We start from the raw sequence: 19172 nt of genomic DNA on the forward strand, positions 1-19172 counted from the left end.
GTCCTTTTTAACTACTCCATAATTGCTAATTGGGCCCGAATCCCAAATCAACCTTTGTGAAGACTTTCTGGTCCTTTGCTTCTTCTCGGCCCAAAAGGATGATTCATAATGGGCAATTTGCAGGAATGTCCTTTGCTGGGGGTGGTCTTTAATTTTTGCCCCTCAAATTGGTGGTCTTTAATTTTTGCCTTTCGCTTAATACCTCGAGGTCCTGGGTTCGAACCCAGGCTCAATAAAAAAAAATAAAAAATTGGAAGGCATAAGTTAGGATTCGCAAGGCATAATCTGGGGTCCAACTTATGCCTTAAGGCAGGGGTTTGCTTAAGGCAAACTTTTACTCAAAATTAGGCCTTAAGGCAAACCTCTGCTTTAAGGCCTAGCTTTTGCCCAAAGTTAAGCCTTAAGGTAGAGGTTTGTAAAATTCCAGCAAAGTAATTTTTATTTTTTTTATTTTCGCCTTAAGGCAGAGTTTGAAACTAAGAAATAAGTTGGGGTCTAACTTATGCCTTGCGAATCCCAACTTATACCTTGCGAATTTCTTTTTAAAATTTTTGACGGAGCGGGGGTTCGAACCTGAAACCAAGGAGCTTTTAGCGAAAGACAAAAATTAAAGACCACTAAGTTGAGGGGCAAAAATCAAAGACCAGTCCTTTTGAAGGACATTTCGCGCAAAAAATAGATTCATAACATTCACTCTCAAGACGGAAAATTGCAATTCATTCTCCAAGTTCTTGAATTTTGTTTTGTGCAATTTATAAATGCAACAAAAGATATGGCGAAAATTGATATTCAAGTGACAAAGTTGCTTATCTACCCACCAAGTATTTGTAGAATTGTGTGTACGTATTTAACAACAACAACAACTACTACTACATACCCAAAGTAATCTCACTAGTGGGGTCCGTAGAGGGTAGGATGAACGCAGATCTTCCCCTGCTTTTGTGGGGCGGAGAGGTTGTTCCCGAAAACTCTTCCCTCAAGAGAAAAGAAAGGAAAGGAGAAGAAATAGAAAAAAGAATTCGAAACAAATACAAAAAATATAGCAGCAAAATAGCAAAATACAATGCAAATACGCAACAAATAGTAATGCACATCGAAGAGTAAGAAACTACTTGATTACTACATAAATTAATAATAAGGGGACATTCAGAGAAGGCTAGCCCTTGCCTCTCCCACCTAAAGTGTGACCCCACTCGGCTGTGAATACGTATTAATTCTTTATTCAAACTTAATTCCAACAAATAAAATAGAAAATTCTTGAGTAGGCTACTTTCTTTTGAATGATAAATCCTTGAACTCTTAATAATTAAAGGAGGGCAATTCGCAGGAATGCCCCTTATTCGGGGTGTTCTTTAATTTTTTTCCCCTCAAATTGCAGGTCCTTAGTTCTTCCCTTCGCCTAGAATACCATGAGGTTTTGGGTTCGGACCCCGGCTCAGGCATAAAAATTAAAAAAAAAAAAAATCGCAAGGCAAGGCTTTTAGAAAAGGATGCCTTATGCGGCATAGGTTGCCTTAAGGTATAACTAAAGTTCTACCGGATCTGGCCGAGGTTACCTTATAAGGCAGACTTTTAGTTATGCCTTAAGGCAACCTCTGTCGGAGACAACATAAGTTGTCTTAAGGCATAATTAAAGTTACGCCGAATCAGCATAGGTTGCCTTATAAGGCAGACTTTTAGTTATGCCTTAAGGCAACCTCTGTCGGAGACAACATAGGTTGTCTTAAGGCATAACTAAAGTTATGTCGAATCCAGCATAGGTTGCCTTATAAGACAGACTTTTAGTTATGCCTTAAGACAACCTATGCCGAATCCGGCATAACTTTAGTTATACCTTAAGGCAGACTTTTCTCAAAGTCTTGCCTTGCGAAATTATTTTTATTTTTATGCTTTCGAGCGGGAGTTCGAACCAGTGACCCGCATTTTCGACCAATTTTCAAGAGAAGGGCAAAACTTAAAGACCACCAATTTGAGGGGTACAATTTAAAGACCACCCCAAAAGATGGACAATCCGTGCAAAAAAAAATGATTAAAGGAATACCTTGGAACCCATAAGAGATTTACTTGTCTATATATTGTTCCATTCGATCGGTGGAAATGTAACTATTTTTTTTTTATTGTCTTTATAATATTCATATTGATTTATATCGTATTTATTTTATCCATAGATTCTCAAAATTCATAAAGTGTCTAGTGTTTCTATTTTTGGTGTAAAGAAAAGTATTTAGAAGACCATGAGTCTATTTTTGATGTTTTAAAATCCTTGTGAGAAGACAAAGGATTAGGAGTTTCTTCCTGTATTTCACACTGTAAATATGGGTGACTCCAAAGTTTTTGCGTAGCCTATGTATTAATATACAAGCTTATAACCTTCTCAAAAAAAGAAAAAAAGTGATGTTTACATCATGGAGTAAAATGTGTGTTGTATTCTTTTTCATTTAACCAGTATTTTATCCCATTAGTTTTCTTGATAAATTTTTTGATGGGAGAACTAGTAATGTGTATTATTGAATTGTGGAGGTTTATTTAGTACTACAGCACTCAAACCTCTCTTTGATGTAGCATTTGTCTGAAAATTTCATAGCTACTATAGTGAGGCACTGTTATGTATGTGTATTGACATTTGATGTTTAGATCTCATGTAATTGTTATAAATAAAAGTATGCAAAAAGTTAGTTTTATGTACTTTATATGTTATAAACGAAGATAAAATACTTTATTAATTTTAAAATCTCAATTAATTTTCATATTTCATTAAATAAAAAATTGAAAATAATAATAAAGCCATGATTAGTTGTACCATACCTATAAGAATTATAATCTAAGGAACATATGCATTTAAAATTAATTGAAAATTTAAATATTTCAAGTTTGACATAAGAATTCTACAATTATAGATTATTTCATAAATTTCAGTTTCTTAGTGATAATATAACAATTGAATTGATGATGATTTTTGTCCAAACTTTCAACAAAAGGGAATTCAATAGCTTTTCCTTGAAGGTTGTATAAGAACTTAACAATTGACTCTCTATCTCTCCCCAAGTAACATTAGGTTGAGGCTCTTCATCAGCACTTTCGTTGTTGCCTCCTGCATCAGTTGTCTCTTATTCTTCCACTCCAATGACTTGTGCAATAATCTTTTAAATATTTTATTTTTATATAATATATTTCTTACAAAATATTATTACACAATATTTTAGTATGACTATTATAGAGAAGTAATTTTACAAAGAGTGTACCGCTATAATAAATGTTACTGTTGTTATAGGTAGAATGTTGTTATATAAAAAAGTAAAAAATATAACATGAAAAATCGATTTCGTAAAAAATCAAACCGTTATAATGAAACGTTGTTATTAGCAACGAATGATAATTAAAGAGAGGTTTGACTGTACCAGACATCCTAATCCTAATAGTTTCCAATAGCTTGCAAATAACTCCTTGAAGAAACTTGCAATCTGCTTACTCAAAGCTTTGGTTGTTCGAAAGATAAAGCAGCAGTTGTCTTCAAACACTGTTCAACAATTTTCATTTGGGTCAAGATTTTCAGGAAGGTTGGTTAGTTTATTTCATCTCAACATTTTTTTTATTTGCTGTGAATTGATGAATATGGAGTGATCCTTGTTTTGTTGAGTATTGATTTGTGAAACAAAGCAATTGATAATATATGCTCGACATTTGATTCTTTAGTCCATTCTTTCCGGTCTCTTTATTTAAAAAAAAAAAAAAAAAGAACTTTTTAATGTATTATGATGATTTATTATTAAGGAAGATTCCTTGAATGAATCTAGCTGCATTTTAGAGAAACTTTAGTCTATAAACAAACATTGACATAGAATTCACATGTTCCGTGAAATTAGTTTAGGTGCGTGAAAGCAGGGGCGATTCTATGTATAAAATATGGATCACGTGAACCCATAAATTCGGTATATTATATATATAATTTTTAAAATATATCTAATATTAACTGAAGGAACACATGGTCAAACTAGACCGAGCGGAGCATTGGTTAAGTGTTGGATTTAATCTTTTAGGGATGGTTTGGTATGATGGATAAGCAAACATAGTAATGAGATAAAAATTTAGTACCACCTTATCCTTTGTTTGGTTACTAATCGTGGGATAAGTTATCTCTGGATTAAAAATAGTGCTGGAATAACATATACCCATCAGAGAGTGAAATATTAATCCTGGGATAACTTATCCCATGATAAAATAGTGAAATTGACTAAAATAGCCTGAGGTTCTCAAAACCCTTTTTCTACTACATAAAGTGGAGGGTATTTTTGCAAACAAACAACTTTTTCTTAAAAGTTATACAATGCATGTTACTTTTAATACAACAAACCAAACAATCGATAAGAAATAATATCAGGATAACTAATCCAACGTAAATAATCTCAGTATAACGTATCCCAACATAATTAATCCCATCATAACTTGTGTTCAAACCAAACGACCCATTAAGATTGTGGGATTGAACCCTACTAGATGCACTTTTGTGTCTTTTAAAAAAAAAAAATTTAAGCCGAATCTATCCTCTTGAAATCCTGGATTTGCCTCTGCGTGCAAGTAGACTCGACACCGCGGTTATCAAAAAAAAAAAAAATTCACACGTGACGTTCAAATTTGCAGTTTTAGGGATGATTTTAATTTTAAATTCAGCACTTTAACATGATATTAGCAAAGGCACCAAAAGTTGGAAATTTTTACAGCGGTAGAGGCATAGAAATGACGTGGTGTGTGAAATAGTATTTTATTGATTATAATGTGGGACCCACTACTTTTTTCTCATCATTCTCCTCCATTTTTTTTCCAACAGTGTAAATTTTTTTTCTCTAAAACAGGTTTCATTGTTCTAGCTATTTGTTATTTTTTAAATTCATTTTTACTTGATATATATATATATATATATATATGGCCGGTGAGACAAGCTCCCCCTAAGTATCAATTTTACAGGAGCAATTGCGCTAATTTCATTTACTAGTATTTGATGAAAAAAAAAATTACTACTAGTATTTATTTGATGCATAATGGGGAAGTTTGAGCACTAACTTAAATTTTTTTTATTGGGAAAGCTTATGGTTCGATTTGGTTTCTGCAGATGTCATATGTGACAATTAACCTTGCTTTTTTTCGAATCAATAAAAGAAGGGAGATTGTCTTATATATACATAATAAGAAAAATATTTACGAAATATAACAAAACTTTTCAGTTTACAAAATATAGCAATAGATTTCTTACAAAATACATACGAAATTTTCACTCAAGTTTTTTCTTTTTTTAAAAAATATACTTATATTTTCAAAAAAATATTTATTTATTTATTTTTAAAACATTTTTTAAAATAATTAATTTTTTTTGCTCAAGGCCTAAAAAATCGTTCAAAATTTTGTGTATGAAATGTGTGTATTTCGGTCAAAACTTAAAAAGTTCGCTCAAAATTTTGTGTATGAAAAATGTATGAAATGTATATATATGGTTTAAGGCTTAAAGCTTTCGCTCATTTTGTGTATTAAAACATTATGAATTATTTATATCTCGCTCAAGGTTTAGAATTCCGCTTACATTTTTTGTATACAATGTTCATGTTAGGTTTCTGGAAAATTAATACAACTATAATATCATTGTATACAACATTCATACAATATTTAAGGCCTAAAAGAATCGCTCAAAATTTTGTGTATGAAATGTGTATATCTCGCTCAAGGCTTAAAAAGTTCACTCAAAATTTGTGTATGAAAACTGTATTAAAAATTTCGCACACATATACACATTTCATACAGTTTTTATACACGGAAAATTGATTGAATTTTTTTAAGCATTGAGCGATGTTTTTTAAAATATATTATTTTAAAAAAAAATTAATTAATTTTTTTTAAAAAAAGTATGAAAAATGAAGATCCGTTATATTTTGTAAATAAGGAAAAGTATTGTTATGTTTTATGATAAAGAGTCTTTAAGTAGGTAGCCTATGTTATTTTCCCATAAATAAAAGATTGGTTGATTAAAGCATTAAAGTTTGGTCCTGCTGATGATTATGAAGGTTAGACTAATCTTTCCAACCTTAATACATTTTTTTAAGTTTGTTTTTTTTTTTTTTTTTTTTAATTTTTTCGTAGGGGTAGGGGAAGGGGATTACAATGTGGGGATTTGAACCTTCACCAACAATGTGAAAGTTCAGCTAACCAACCAACTGAACTACTAAGATCCCTACCAACTTTATTACATCTGGTTCTGTTACTAGTTTAAATGTGTTGGTTTCTTTTTCTTCGGCCTTTTATAACCCTTTGGGGTTGTTTGGTTATGTGTATAAAAATAGTATTAAATAGAGTATATTAGTAGTACTCGGATTAACTACACTAAGATTTGTTATTATGGCATTATTTCTATTTGGTTGGTTGTATTAAAAAAAATATGTTGTATTAGAATAGAAATAATATTGAATAGTATATCAGAATAAAAATAGTAACGGTATTGTTAATGCAATTATTTGATATGTATGAGAATAATACTCCCTTCGTCTCAAATTATTTGTCGTGATTTTCAAAAAATAGTTGTCTCAAATTATTTATAATTTTAAAAATTTTAAAGCACAAGTAATTATTTTTTTCTCCATGTTACCCTTAGTAGAATTTTGTCATTAATGGAGATGACACATAAATAGAGTAAACATTTAATCGAGAGATATTATAACTTAGACATAAATAAGGGTAAAGTTAGTCAAATATCCTCCTAATTAATATTTCTTAAGGGACGTGTAAAACAAAAAAAAAAAAGGATAAATAATTTGAGACAGATGGAATACTGAATAAGGTGTGTAACTAAATGTATAACTAATACATGTTTTAGTTTTACATAGGTTGAAAATAACGCCAAACAAAAAATTAAATAATACCAAAATTAATATCTGTATTATTTTTTCTAATATCTCCTACCTAAACAAATGTAATATCATAAAGTACAAAAAAATAAAATTAGTGTTGTTAAGCAAGAATTGCAAGAAAATCTTTGCGTATTATAAGGGTGAGTGTGAACGTTCAAATAATTTATCTTATTCTAAGTTTGGATATGGACTAGATTCACTATCGGTTGACTCTTCCTCAAATTTATTAAAGCCAAGTTTGTTATAAAATAAAGATTATAAAGTAAATACACTAAAATAAGTGTATAGAGAGAGACTGATATATTATTCAACTTTGAACTGATATATAAATAAGTAAATATAATGAACCTCCTATTTATAATAGGAGATTGCTTGATGGCCAAGCAACCCAACTTGGTGTCCAAGTTATTAACAATGCTATTACTTGGTGGCTAGGTTAACTTGGTTTCCAAGTTACTTGATCTCCAAGTTAATTGGTCTCCAAGTTAAATGAACAATCATATATCAAATATTTACAACACTCCTCCTTGGATGTTCATTAATAGATGATGTGCCTCGTTAAAATCTTATTAGGAAAAACCTTGTGGGAAAAAGTCCTAATGAAGGAAAAAGAGTACAACACGTTAGTAGTTGTCTCATTAAAAACCTTAACAGGAAAACCCAAATGGGACGAAACCTTGGCTAAGGAAAAAAGAGTACAACACGTATTTTACTCCCCCTGATTAAAGCATTACATAACTCTTGAAGACGATACACTCCGATTTTGTATACCAACTTATCATATCTTGAAGTAGGCAGAGCCTTTGCGATTAGATCTGTCAAATGATCATTTAATGAACTGGTTGATCATTTGCAACTTCATTACTTAGATAGAGTTGCATTATCACCATATAATATTGTTGGAATCACGTCAAGTACATTCTTGACTTGCTTCATAAATTGTTGTTATCTTTCTATGATTTGACTATCATGTAAAACAACATAATGCGGTAGTAATCCTTCATGCAAATAGATAATATATCTAGATCGAACTCTTATGTCAATCAGATGAATGCCCTGTATATCCAAAACATTTGACAACATTTGTTAGGATAAACACATTCATGTCAAGGCTTTCATTGACAATATGCAATAGATCGTATTTCAATATCTCTATGAAGGAGAGAAATCATATCATGCTCATAGATATAGCAAGATAAATAAGTGCATCACTTGCACAAATATATGGTACGTCAGGACCAATATAATTTTCTCATTTCAACTTCTTTCAGCAGATAATCTACTACTTTTGAAAACTCTTCAAAAGCTCCAAAAATATTCAAGTCATCAACTTGCACAATAATATGAAAGGTTCTGATTATCATAAAGAGACAAGGGTAAACATGGTCATCTATGTACCCTTCATCAATGAATATCTTGCCTGACATAAACCTTATAAGGATTATGAACAAGTTCCTTAAGAACTTGTATATGCTTCAGGCATTTTAGATCATTCAGATTTTTTTTGAATTTTATCAAGTAAGACATATAGACTGTGACAACATCCATTTAGTAGTTAAATGGCATGACATCTTTGATGTCCTGGATCGGCAGTCCAATAAGTACATCGTTACACTTTGGAAAATTTCCCTTAGCAAGCGAGTAGACTCACGAAGGGCGTGATGAATACGAGGGTTAGATAAGCAAGGAAGAGAAATTGTAGTCCTAATTAAGATTTCCAAAGACATCCGAGTAAAGTGAGAAAGTTGTTAAGGGAATCGATGTTACAAGTTAGCGCTTGGACGAAAACTACGAGTATCGGGTTAGTGATACCCAAGGATGTTATGAAGGAGAGTTATAGTGATCCCTAGATTACTAATGAAGTGATAAACAAGTGTTAAGAAGGTTCCATAAGGATGGAGATCAAACGAAACGACGAGAACAACTGGCGAAAGCAAAATGATTTCCACGACCACTTCCACGGCCCATATAATATTCCACGGACCGTGGAATGGTTCGTGGAACGGGCAACAGAGAGAGGTCTGGCTGGTCGTGAACCACGACCAGTTCCACGACCAACACAGGTTCCACGACCGTGGAACAAACCGTGGAAGTCCCGACACCGAAATGTTCTAAGTTTATATAAGTGATGCCCACTTCATTTTATTCATTTCCATTCACGTCTTCCACTTTCTCTCCACACCTCTAGAACCTTCCAAGTATCTCACCCACAAGAAAACCATAGAAATCAAAGATCAACAACAAGAAACCAAGTGAATCAAGTGAAGGAAACCTCATGGAAATCATCTAAATCAAGAGAATCCAAGGGAGGTGAAACTAGGGTTTTGTGCAAAGGGGTATATTATCATCTAAGGCTTGTTCCTCCATCATCCAAGGTATGTTTTATAGTATTTCCATAATGTTAAGAGTATTATAAAGTTGAAACACTTGGATTACAAAAGAATACATGAAATGGGTTAGATATAGAAGAATAATGTCATCTTGAATTGGTAGTTGAAATGAATCACTTAAAAATGGATATGTAGAGATTATAAATGCGTTATAAATGATATCTAGAGCATGAAATGAGCATTGGACATGAAAGAATGTGGTAATGGGCTTAGTCATGATTTTGAAGAATTAGAGTAGAATTGGGAAATGTGAATAACATAAATGAGTGACGATTGTGAGTATGGTATTACGAAATGTGGATGGTTGAGGGTTAATATGGAATATGGGAAAGTAATATAAACAAAGGAAACGCTACCCGATTTTCTTTAGCTCTTAAGAAGTACGTTCTTGTAATTGACTAGCTAATGACGATACGAACCTCTCAAGGTAAAGACGCAAAGCATTAAAGGAGATGATAATTAAACGACAAAGGTATGTAAAGCTAATCCTTTCCTTCCAAGGCATGAATCCATGTATGCATTTCCTCCTCTTCTATGAGGTTCCTATCCTCAAGAAAGTTAAGAGCCCTCACTCATGAATAGCTGTACGAGATAAGAGATATGCCATGAGCAAGATAACGATAATGATGATGGTAAGCTAAGGACTAGAGATGCTATAGACTATGGTATAATGCCCCTAAGAGCTAATGATGCTATATATGTAATCCAATGGCATTGATCATTTGCCCCCTCACCTCATGCTTGTTCCTTTAAGGTGAGGCAGAATACGTATGAATGTTCCATAACGAAGTCCGGGTCCATGACCTTACGTCACCCTGATATAAATATAGATGTCTTGAGTTCAAATGCATGTATTAAGGATATGTATAATTATATGTGATGTAAGAACGCTAAAATATATCACACGATGTGATTATGACACAATTAGAGATGAAAGAATAATATGTTCATGAAATAAATGATAGCGATGAACCTACGATAATGTATGATGACAAGTATATGAAGTATATGGTGTCTATGCACAAATATATGTATTATGACGATATGATGATGCATGTACGATATGAGAGATATGTGAGGTGATCGAGCCCTCGTGGCCGAGTACGGATAATGATCAAATGTGTATAAGTAAACACGGCATAATGATAGGTATATGTGTATGTTATGATGAATGCAGGATGATGACTAGTTGTGTAAGGGTTATGACACCCCTATGTGATGTATATGTACGTATGTATGTATCGAGCCCGGAGCGGCCGAGTACGAATGCTACCAATATCGAGCCCACGAATACGAATATTAAGCCTATCGAGCCCACGAGGGCCGAGTACGAATGTCCGCAAGTCTATCGAGCCCTGAGGGCCGAGTACGGATCGTTAAGCCCATCGAGCCCGAGAGGCCGAGTACGAATGCCATCATGCCTATCGAGCCCAAGAGGGGCCGAGTACGTATGCCAACGGTTCTATCGAGCCCAAGAGGGCAGTACGTATCAAAGAATGCCATCGAGCCGAGAGGGCCGAGTACGTGTGCTAGCGATCCTATCGGGCCCCAAAGGGCCGAGTACGAATAATGCCAACCTATATGAATACGAGTATGCCACACGTATGATACCGTTACGAATATGTTCATGTTATATGTATGATGCTTACACGAGCACGCTTTATGCTTCACGATGATAACTATATGAATATGATTGTGTGTTACTCCGTATGATTATACCTTGGCGCATCACATTCATGTGAGTACGAATGAAATAAGTATGTGATATCTTTACGAGTACGATTATGCTAAGTATATGACTCGAGAAAAGTACTGATATGCTTATACCATGTAATCCAGGGCTATGTATACGCAAGTACGCGATACGACTAGTATGACAAAGAGAATAGATATAAAAAGGTAAGTAAGTAAAAGATATGAACGTATGTATACGAGCACGAAATAGAATATGGAACGCCACTATGAAAGCAGTAAAACAAGAGAATGTCGATGTCTCCCATCTCATGATATTTATTATTATGTTTCTTCATTATTATCGGGCCACGCTTTACATACTCAGACAATATTGAACGTCCGCACTTCGGGGACGCCGTGCTCATGCCCGCGTATTGAAAGAGAGTGCCGATTTATTCGACGCGCGAGCACCCATTGTCCGTGAGGTGCTATTTTGAGACATTATTTTGTGTACTATTTGGGCACGGCGGGTCCTCGTCCCGTCCCTATGTTCGTTGTTCTAGTAGAGGCTCGTAGAGATACGTATGTGTGGGTTGGTCCCATAGTCATTATGTAATGAAAGCCTACGTGTATTATTCATTTAGCCCAAAGGGCCTACGTTATATAAGTAAATATGTTCTATATGAAAGACGTTTTCTATGACTATGAATGACAAGAGAAATGAATAAAGACGGGGTTAAGCAAATGGAATGAGGGTGCCGTGGTCGCCTCGGTACTCCGTCGCCCGTAGGCTCCGGTCGTGACAATTACGCTTAGCAAGATGCATCATATCAGTTGGCAATTATTTCTACGTCGGCATGCTTTAAGAGGCGTAGAACTTAGATCCTCATAATCTTATATAATATTGCGCGCCATATTGTATCAAATCGTCGACGAGATATCATTTTGTATCGGTTCGCAATTCGACATAACTTACTGAGATCTCATCACTTCATTATTTTCATGTACCTGAACCTCCCATAAGGTTTCATGAAGTATTATGTCGTAGGCTCTTCAAGAGCACATTGCCTCCTTATTATGATCATTTTGATCATTTGGTCCTCCCCTTTTTCAAGAATTATTATATTTAGAACCGATTGGTCTACCATGCCCCATGCATGCTGAAGAACTCTACCATGCTCCATGCATGCTGTAGACTCTGTCCTTCAGGGATATTAGGAGCATTTTGTAGATGAAATATGAAATGTTGGGTCAGCATTTGATTTGAATTATCTGATGATTATACTGATGATAATTCACAACATATTTCTTAGCTGCATATTCTCTCCCTCTTATGTTAGAAAACTAACACATATCCTCATTTTCTTTGGGAAATCCATCTGTGCATTATGGTATATCCATTAATTATATACCGCACATCAAAAGCTATAAGATGGAAATATTTAGTTCCTGACCTTGAACCAATTATGAGGGGAGAATTTATCATAATTTATTGATCTGAAGCATACAAGTGTCGTTGTATGCAATATATCGTAGTTCAGACCAACATCTAAAGCTCTGTACTCATAAGCAATGGTTTAGCTATATTATGGAGGCATCCAATTCCAAACCAGCTTAGATTTAAACCAGCATTATCAAGATGAATTGTCTTAATTACATATTCTGGAAATTGTGCTTCCAATTCAATTATTTTGAGCAAGCAACTTCGTAAATGTCAAACTGCCAGTTGACAATAAACTTACATGTGACCGTCTCAAAGATGCATCGATTTAAGACATCACATTGCAGGTGAAGGGGCCCACATTCACCTTTTATATTTTTCAAAATTTTGGGGATTCAGTCCCAACATTAGCTGGTGTAATCAACTTATCATGAGAACAAGCAACACAATTCTTGAAGAATCTTCTAATTCTTCAATCTATTTTGAATACTCAATTAGCACATTAGATTTAAATCAGGACGACCAAAATGATCTTATCAACTGATAAAATTTTCGTACCCGTAAACTTCAAGTTTACCGTGACGAGTGCTATTTATTTTAGTAAACTTCTGGTTTACTATTGCATGAGATTTTATGATATAATTTTTTGATTTATTATGACATGTGATCCCATCATGCTCGGGTAACGTATCACATACGTATTCCGTACCTGTAGTAACTTAAAGTATTCAATCTTCCAATCATTTTTAGTCTCAATATGATAAGCCTTTTTATCGCTAGTAAACTTTAGGTTTACTACAATTTGTTTTCTGATCATAACAATTACGATTTAGGATAAATGGTGCTATCATATGTAAGCTCTTCGAGAAACTTTAATTTATTTACCATAATCATATGTTATTTGGACACTGCTGGTGTCATGCTACTTGTAGATTGTAACGACCCGTTTGGTCGTTATAGTCTTTTCAACATTTTTGCCCGTTTTCGAGCATTGATTAGCTCACTTATTACCCAAAGGGACTGTTGACACGCTTCCCGGGGTATCTAGATTGGGTTCGTGCAACTTTTGGAAAAATATAGGTTTAAAGTGAAAAATGTTGACCCGAGGTTGACTTTTGGGCAAACTAACCTTTTCCAAAATTTCCTTGATTCCGAGAAGTCCGGATGGTCGTTTAGAACCTGTATGTGTATTTGGTTCGATTTCCAATGCATTCAGATGCATTTCGGGACTTTGGATGGGAAATGGAAATTAAGGCATCGGGGGTTGACTAAGTTAACGAGATCTCCGTTGGAAATTTCGAGACCACGAACGCGTTCGCAGCGTATTTTTGTATAGGTTTAGGTGGTCGGGTTTTAAGAAGATAGCCTCGGGAATAACCCAGGATTTCGATTGAGGACTTAGAAAAAGGGGAGATTCGATGTGGTGCGCAATGGCGGTGGCGCCGGGTGGTGGTTACCGTAGGCGGCATGAGTAAAGTTGTCCATACCACTGTGGCGGTAACTCAGCCTCTGTAGCGGCGCCGTCGTAGTGGCATTCCAACCGCCGTGGTGGTGACGGGCAGTTATAATTCATTAAATGTGTCTTAAATAAGTCTTAGACCCTCATTATTTCCTATCTCGATATTGGAGCTTGTAGAAACTGTTCTTGGAGATAATTTGAAGAAATTCTTGGAGGTAAACCTTGCCTAATCCTTTACTCTTCCTTAACCACAATCATCTTAGATTCTCCCCTTCCCTTTAACATTCCCTTAGAAGATGGAATTTGGAGGAGGGTTTTTGGAAAACTTTTTTCTTAGGGTCATGTATGATAAATTGATGATTTTGATGCCAAAATTTGATGAATCTAAGCTTAGTAATCATATATCTTCCACTTTTAATGTTGAATTTCGGATTTGGAGACTTAGAGTTTATACCCAATTTAGGGGTTTTTACTTGAAATCAGATTTAGGCCAATTCTTGAGTTAAATCAATAATTAGGGGTTGAGTTATGATCACCTAGTACTTAATTTGGTATTTTGCCCGCGAATTTTCCATTTTGCCCTCGTGGGCTTGTTTCTCCAATTTCTAGGGTTAAAATGGACCGAATTAAAATAGTAGCAATATGAGTATCATTCTTCATGATTTCTAACATAGAATTTGATTATGCTTAGACTACTTAGGTTTCGAGGTCCAGCGGAAGGGTAAACCAAAAGAGTGACTTGTTGGTGTTGCGGTTCGGCAATCCAGGTAGGTTATGGTTTCTTTTGATGAGACTTCATATAGTGAATCACATGTTTAGATTATGGGATTGGAGATAGCATGTGAACCTTCGGGTATGAAGTTGGGATAGATATTGCCTTATGTTGGGCCCTGATGTGTGTTGGGACTAGCCACCCCACTATGTGTGTTTGATTGATTAATTGTTTTGGCTTGATGCTATGTGTAGTTAATAAATATCGAGTCCTACTTGTCGTCCTGATTTGGATAGAATGGACATGTTGTTGTTAGTATTTGTGCTAGATATATGTTGGCGTACCCACTGTTGGTACTTGAGTTATTGATATATGTTGGCGTACCCACTGTTGGTACTTGAATTATTGATATATATTGGCAAACCCACTTACTGGTACTTGACTTATTGATATATGTTGGCAAACCCATTGTTGGTATTGTGATGTGATCGCGTACCCCGTGGTGGTACTTGTGATATTGAACTTGATCGATTTACATATGCATTGCACGCATTCTCTCATATTCATGCATGGCCGATACCCGGTGATGATCCAGTATCGTTAATTGAGCGAAATTGATATTTGATAAACTCTTTTACTTGAGTGATTATGAAAAGACCGATGTCCGAAGATCCATTCCGGAATCGTTGATTCTATGAAATTGATATTCGATGAACATCAATTACTTGAGTGATCGTGAGAAGGCCGATGTTCGAGGTTCAATTCCGGAATCATTGATTGTGTGAAACTGTTATTTGACGGACTCTTTATTTGAGTGACTGTGAGGAGGTCAATATCCGATGAGCTATTTCGGGCATCGTTGCTGCATGGCCGATTTCGATGTTATCCCGAAATCGTTGTTAGTGCATGAACTCCGCGGGTCCCCTAGGATGGTCCGAGATCGCCGCTGTGAGCAATTAGGGTAGTCCGTCCGTCGGGCAAAGATCCGAGACGAGTGGCATTTAGACTTCGCAAGTCACGCTGGGTTGTGCTACTGAGACGTTGCTATTTCCGTCCAGAGTACATGTGTACACCTCATTTGCACGACACGACATCACATTCATGCCATTATTGCACTACATTGCATTATTACTTGATTGAAGATTGGTAATAATTGGATTGTGATGTTTCTGTTGTGATGATTGGATTGTGTCGATTCTATTATGGTAATTGGATTGGATCGGATATACTTAGACTTATCATATTGGGGTTTAGATGTTTACATAGGTGATGACGGATACTCGGTTGCGATTATATTGTTTCATACTTAGTTGGTTTATTTGCTTATCTGCTTTATTTTCTAAATTGTGTTAACTATGCTTAGTCAGCTGATGATACCTACAAGACTTGTGGTTTGTTATGACCGCACTTTTGTTGCATTCTTTTATGAACCGAGTACTGTGTCGATCTACTTCTCTGACCCGTGGCTGATCGACTCTTCAACTTCCATTCGAGTTTCCCAGGGTGAGCATGGCGTCCGCTGACCTTGAAGACCCTTCTATTACTTATATCTTACTTTCCATTCTGAGACATGATTCGAGACTACTTATGTATTATTACTCGGACTTTTAGTATTTGAATTTAGATGCTCTTGTATGACCAAACCAGATACTGAGGTGGATTTCATTACTTTCGTACTTGTTAATATTATATTATATTTATGAGACTTACGTTATTTTACTTTTTTCCGCTATTTTCTATTATTTGTGAATGTTGAGTTAAGGGTTCGCCTATCGAGGTAGAAAAGGTAGGTGCCCTTGCGATTCAGTGAAATTGGGTCGTGATAAGTTGGTATCAGAGCCCTAGGTTACCCGGTCTTTAATACAAGAGCGTGTCTAGTAGAGTCTCGTGGATCGGTACGATAAGCTCCGTACGTATCTGCGGGAGGCTATAGGACATTTAGGAAATCTCACCTTCTTTCTTCCCGTTGTGCTACTTTATTCAAATTGATTTCTAGGAAGATCAAATTAGTATCTGACTCTTATCGCTTCTCTCACAGATGATGAGGACTCGCGCTACCATGGCCCGAGGTCAGGTGCCGGAGGCCTAGCCGGCTACGGGCGCGGCCGAGGGCGAGCGGCCGACGGAGGGTGCGACAGAGCGAGAGAAAGCCGGGCGCCGTGCAGGGGTAGAGCTCCGACGGTAGGACAACGCCTAGAGAGATCTTCGTCCCCCGAGCCCAAGGATGTGGCTCCAGCTCAGACACAGCCTGAGGTTACTTCTGATCAGGCCATGCATGACATAGCCCTGTTGCTTCGTCTTGATGCCGGCGGGCGGCGGGTAGTGTTACTACACCGAGGGGGTCACAGTGACTGTAGATTGGGCGCAGACTTCAGCAGAGACTCCATGAGGGTAGTACATCTCAGCTGCAGCCTATGGCTCGCATGGATGCTGGAGCCCACTCCCGGCGATGATTAGCTCACGAGGGCATTGTTATGATCGCACGACCGGGAGGTGGTTGGGGAGGTTACGGAAGAGCGACGAGGGTTTTGCGATGTACCTCGGTAAGGATACCCTGTGAGTTTTATTTTTGATATGCATGAGTTCTTGCCGTGTGGGGATAGTGGAGACCCATGGCGTCGATTATGTGTCCTACTAGTTTCGCGGCGACGCGAAGACATGGTAGAGGTATTTCGTGGCGTGCAGACCTGAGGGTTCTCCTCCTTTGACTTGGACTCAGTTCTACCGGGCCTTCACCGAAGTATGTGCCCCCGGTCTTTGAGAAAAACTCGTAAGGGCGGTTTTGCCTTTAGGTAAGCGAGTGGCATGTCCTTGGAGTCCTATGTGACTCGTTTTATCACTTGGCCCGTTCTACTCGTTGATCCCTCGAGGCCGATAGGATCGGACGGCTTGTGGGAGGACTAGTGGGCTCTCTACGTATTCATTGCCTTCGGATGGAGTACGGTAGGGCTTCTTCCGGTCCATTATTGAGCATGCTTCTTGTGGTTGTTGATCGAGTACGATTAACTTGTTTAGTTACTTTTATGGCACGATACTTGGGTAGATATGATGATTTTGGATATGGTGGACTTTGATATTATACTGGGTATGTCTTAGTCTTTATCATGCGATTCGGGACTATCACGCTCAAGACAGTCACTTTAGCAATGCCGGCATTCGTAGGCTCGGGAAGGGGAGAGGTACTCCTATGTCCCGCTCCAAAAAGATTATTTCTTTCTTTCTAGCGGTAAGCAAGGGGTGTGTGCTTTAGCGTATTTGGCGCATGTTCGTGATACGACCGTTGCATCTCCACCTTCGAGTCTATTCCTATAAAGCATGAAGTTCAAGTGAGGTATTCGTCGCATTTGGTCGGCACGCCGCCCGATCGCGACATTGGATTGTATCGATTGCAGTACCCGGCACCTATCCTATTTCTATCCCACCATACTCCAGATTGCCCTCGCCGAGCGAGGGAGCCAAGGAACAATTACAAGACTTATCGAGCACCTGGGTTCACATTAGATCGAGCGTCTCCTCGAGTGCTCCCGTGCTATTTCCGCGAAGAAACATAGGACCATGGTGACGTGTATTGATTACTACCGGGCCGAATAAGGTCACCATTCGAAACAATTGCCCTATGCCTCGTATCGTGACCCTCATGCTCGACCACCAGAGTGCTTCGTTGTTTTAGAAGATTAATTTGCGTTCCGCTTATCACCAAGATTGGGTATGTAGAGGATATTCCGCACAAAGATTTCTAAAAGTAGATATGTCCATCATGAGTTTCTAATGATGCTCAGGCTTATCAACGCCCCGCCGCATTTACGACTTACGAATGGCATCTTTAGGTTGTTCCTTTCGATTCTTTTTGTGATTGCGTTTATCGATGACATCTTGGTGTATTCCAAGAAGAGAGGTGTAGAGCATGACAAAATTTACTGCGTCGTCTCGGGATTGTCGTATAAAACATAGTTTGTTTGCTAAATTTCTAAGTGTGAGTTCGTTGTAGTTCATGGCATTCTTAGTGTCAGCTGGTGTCCATGAGTGGGTTATGGTTGATCCACAAAAGATCGAGGTCATGTAGGTCGTGGCTGAGGCTTACCACTGCTACCGAGATTCGTAGCTGCACAAGCGCGTCAGCACGTCACTTTGGTGAAGGATTTTGTCGCTATCGCTTCATCCTCGAATTCTCGTATCGAATGTATGACGTTCCTTTCTGTACTGACGGATGATCGCGCAGAACTCAAAAGTCGTTTCTTTTGACCACAACTCCGATCCTAGCCTTACTCATGAAAGGTAAGGACTTCGCTATCTATCGTGATTGCCTCTAACGGGCTTAGGTGCTATGGCTGATGCCGGGAGGGTAGAAGATAGCTTGTGCTTCCCGTCAGCTGAAAGTTCACGAAGAATCGGGCTTTACCCATGATTTCGAGTCGTTCGGCCGTGGGGCTTTCGCCTTAAAGCTGAGGCATTATCAGACGTGTCCACGGAGGTGTTTTCACTGATCATCGTAGTCTTCTGTGTACGTGTTTACCCAGAGAGATCTTAATTACGCAACACCGGGATGGACGTGGAGCTCCCCGAAGGACTACGACATCCTATTCTCGTATCACCCCGGTAAAGCCAA

The 19172-nt window shown here is 37.2% G+C and overlaps 1 protein-coding gene across 1 annotated transcript in view; it reads right to left on the bottom strand.

The window, feature by feature from the left end:
- Window positions 1–19172, bottom strand: part of LOC132061485 (folylpolyglutamate synthase-like) — a 24893-nt gene that overhangs the window by 3125 nt on the left and 2596 nt on the right. The window lies entirely within an intron of this gene.

Source organism: Lycium ferocissimum, chromosome 6, assembly GCF_029784015.1.
Source record: "Lycium ferocissimum isolate CSIRO_LF1 chromosome 6, AGI_CSIRO_Lferr_CH_V1, whole genome shotgun sequence".
NCBI lineage: Eukaryota > Viridiplantae > Streptophyta > Magnoliopsida > Solanales > Solanaceae > Lycium > Lycium ferocissimum.